We start from the raw sequence: 3,689 nt of genomic DNA, 5'->3' as shown, positions 1-3,689 counted from the left end.
CCCTGCCTTAGCTTCTCTCCCAACACTCAGCTTTTCTCCCAACAGGAAGCTGCTGGAACATTCTTGTACACATTGTATTGTAGAAATCTGCTTTCATTTGTCTTGGATAAACACCTAGGGGAAGTATTACTAGGTCCTATGTTTGACTTTATAAGGAACTGTTAAACTGCTTTCCACAGTAGCTGGGCCATTTTGTGTGTCTGCCAGCAGCACGTGACAGTTCCGCCTGCCCTGCAGCCTTACCAGAAATCTTTTGATTTCACCTCTTCTAGTGGGGATGCAGTTATTGTATCATCGTGGTTTCAATTTGCATTTCCTTAATGAAGTACGATGTTCCACATCTTTTCATGAACTTTTTTGCCATTTTGTCTGTCTTCTCTGGTCAAGTGTCTGCTCAAACCTTTTACCATTAAAAAAGTTTAACTGGGGCCAGGTGCGGTGGCTCACTCCTGTAATCCCAGCACTTTGGGAGGCCGAGGCGGGTGGATCACCTGAGGTTGGGAGTTCGAGACCAACCTGACCAACATGTTGAAACCCCATCTCTACTAAAAATACAAAATTAGCCAGGTGTGGTGGTGCATGCCTGTAATCCCAGCTACTCCGGAGGCTGAGGCAGGAGAATCGCTTGAACCTGGGAGGCGGAGGTTGCAGTGAGCTGACATCACACCATTGCACTCCAGCCTGGGCAACAGAGCGAGACTCCACCTCAAAAAAAAAAAAAAAAAAAAAAAGTTTAACTGGGCTGGGTGCGGTGGCTCACAGCTGTAATCTGAGAACTTTGGGAGGCCTAGACAGGTGGATCACTTTAGGTCAGGAGATCAAGACCAGCCTGGTCAACATGGCGAAACCCTGTCTCCACTAAAAATACAAAAATTAGCCGGTTGTGGTGGCACGTGCTTGTAGTCCCAGCTACTTGGGAGGCTGAGGCAGGAGAATCGCCTGAACCCAGGAGGTGGAGGCTGCAGTGAGCCAAGATTGCACCACTCTACTCAAGCCTGGGCGACAGAGCAAAACTGAGTCTTAAAAAAAAAAGTTAAACTGTTTTCTTATTGATTTATAAGATATAAGCCAGCTGTAGTGGTGTGTGCCTCTTGTCCCAGCTACTTGGGAGACCAAGGCAGGAGGATTGCTTGAAACTTGAGCTCAGGAGTGTAAGGTCAGCCTGGGCAACATAGTGAGACTCTGTGTATAAAAGATAAACAAAAAATTTAAAAATGCATGTATATCTCACTGTGCCAGGCTGAATGATGGTCCCCCAAAGATGTTCACATCCTAATCTCCACAACCTGTGAATTTCTGACCTTACCTGGCAAAAGGGACTTTGCAAATGTGATTCAACTAAGGATCTTGAGGGGGGAGATTATCCTGCATTACTTACGTGGCTCTGGTAATGTAATCACAGGAGTCCTCAAAAGAGGGACTCTGGAGGGCCAGAGTCAAAGATGGAGATGTGGCCACAGAAGCAGAAGTCCATGTGCTATGGGACCATAAGCCAAGGAACTCATGATGCCTCTAGGAGCTGGGAAAGGCAAGGGAGCGACATCTCCCAGGAGCTCCAGAACGAGCCAGCCGTGCTGACACTGTGACTTCAGCCTGGCTGAGGCTAACTGTGGACGTCAGGCCTCTGTAACTGTAAGATGGTTAACTTTATGTTAGTTTGTGGGATTATGCAGGCACTCTCTGTTTAGTGGAGGACTTGAAGCTATCTCTTCTGTGCTGCTTCTGTTCCTACCATTGTTCGGGGTGGAAAGGAGCAGGATAATTCAGGTGGTAGGGACGGTGTGAGGAAGTCCAGGTAAACATGAGCGTTGCAGCCCAGGGAGCAGGCGGGTCTCAGTTACGGCAGAATGTGCGGGGAGAGTGGGAGGTAAGGCCCATTGGGTGGATCCACTAGGCTTTGGAGGCAGAGTTTGGGCTGCAGATGGTGAGAAACCACGTAGCAGTTGGTGCACTTAGGGATTTGTCAGAAGGCTCAGGGACACTGGCCCAGGCAGGAGCAGGTGCTGGGGAGACAGCGCTCGCCTGCCCCCTCACTGGGCTCTGATGGGAGGCATGCCTGGTGGGCTGTTCATCATTATTGAACAGCGCTCCCCAGCTCCATGGACCAAGCTGCTTTTGTGAGTGAGGGGTGGGGAATCCAGGCCAAGGCCATCTCATCTCTCAGGGACCCTCTGGCTCATTGGACAGCTCCATCTCTCAATATTCTCCAAATTGTTGCTGGCCTCGCTGAGGACGTTCTGAGCTGGTGCTATCATCCTGGGCTGCACTTCACTCCAGTCCACCCACACTTTATTATCTTGCACCCTGAAAAGGTGTTATCGAAGGGGGCCTTGTGCATTGGAAGCCAAGTGCGCCTCTGTCTGGGAGCTGCAAAGTATGCAGTGGTCGTCTTTGCTGCTTCTGCCCCAGTGCCACACTCTCAAGAGTGAGAACATGGGCAGGATTGTCAATGGCTTCACTCCCCTGTCTCACCACTGGGATCTCTGGCTGATGCCGGTCCAAGGATTCAGGATGCCTCCAGACCATGGGACAATGAATTTTCCGTTCTGTTTTCTACTTCTTCCCAGCCTAGGGCAGTTCAAAGCCAGCTTCTTTCAGGAAGCCTGCCCTGATAGCGCCACCTAACTAAAAACACTGATTTTCTGTGCTGCTCATTTTCAGTGGTAAGTGGTTGTGAATTCAGCATTTCATTGCACATGGTCTCATGTGGCTCTCTAGTGGTCCTGGAGAAGCAAGTGTGAGATGGATGCCTCGTCTGGTGAGGTTACAGACTTCCTGAGGACCGAACAGTTTTTCTTCCTTTGTGCCATGTCCCACAAAATAGATGATAAACCACTGGAGGGCAGGTACTGTTTGACATGAAAACAAAGTTTACGGTGCCCAATCATTGTTCAGTAAACTTTCCAAGGAAAGAAGGAGTGGAGAGGCCATTTGTTAATTGAAAAGATAATTCCTGTCTAGTGGGGTAGATTCCTAAATTTAGGGCTAAACGTGCCATGCAGGTCTAATTTTCTGCATCGTGCAAAGACAGTCCCTTTTGCTTCTTTTGTGTACTCTCTTTGCATTTGTTCCATAGACACCTGATGTTTATACAATGCCCTGTGCAATAGAGATGGAGGATTCAATGGTGAATGACAGGTGATTTTTCTCTGCAGGTGGCTACCTTAGCCACTCCAAGACTTTAACTATCTCTGTGAACATCAGTCACAAATCTCCAGCTACAGACTCAAGCTCCCTCCCCAAATCTATTTCCTATTTTAGGGGTTAGGCAACCTTTGCAAACGTTAAGATGCAGACGGTTAGACCTGCAGCCCCAAGAGGAGCTGCGGTAATGCTTCTCTTTGCCAGGAGGGGTGCATGACATCACCTGACCCATTGAAGCAGTGGGCACCGTGGGGGTCGGGGGATGCTAACAGGCACAGCTGGCCCTCCTCACCCGTGGATTCCACATCTGTGGGTTCTGGATTCAACTGGGGATTCAACCACCTGGGGTAAAAATATTTGAAAAATATTGTGGCTTTACTGTGAAGGGGTGGTCTGCCCCTCCCTAGAAATACCTGTGGGTATTTCTAGTCGGGTGGGATGAGGGACTGAGAAAAGAAATAAGACACAGGGACAAAGTATAGAGAAACAACAGTGGGTCCAGGGGACCGGTATTCAGCACACCAAGGACCTGCACCGGCACCGGC

Source organism: Pan troglodytes, chromosome 23, assembly GCF_028858775.2.
Source record: "Pan troglodytes isolate AG18354 chromosome 23, NHGRI_mPanTro3-v2.0_pri, whole genome shotgun sequence".
Taxonomy (NCBI): Eukaryota; Metazoa; Chordata; class Mammalia; order Primates; family Hominidae; genus Pan; species Pan troglodytes.
This window is presented reverse-complemented; position numbering follows the sequence as displayed.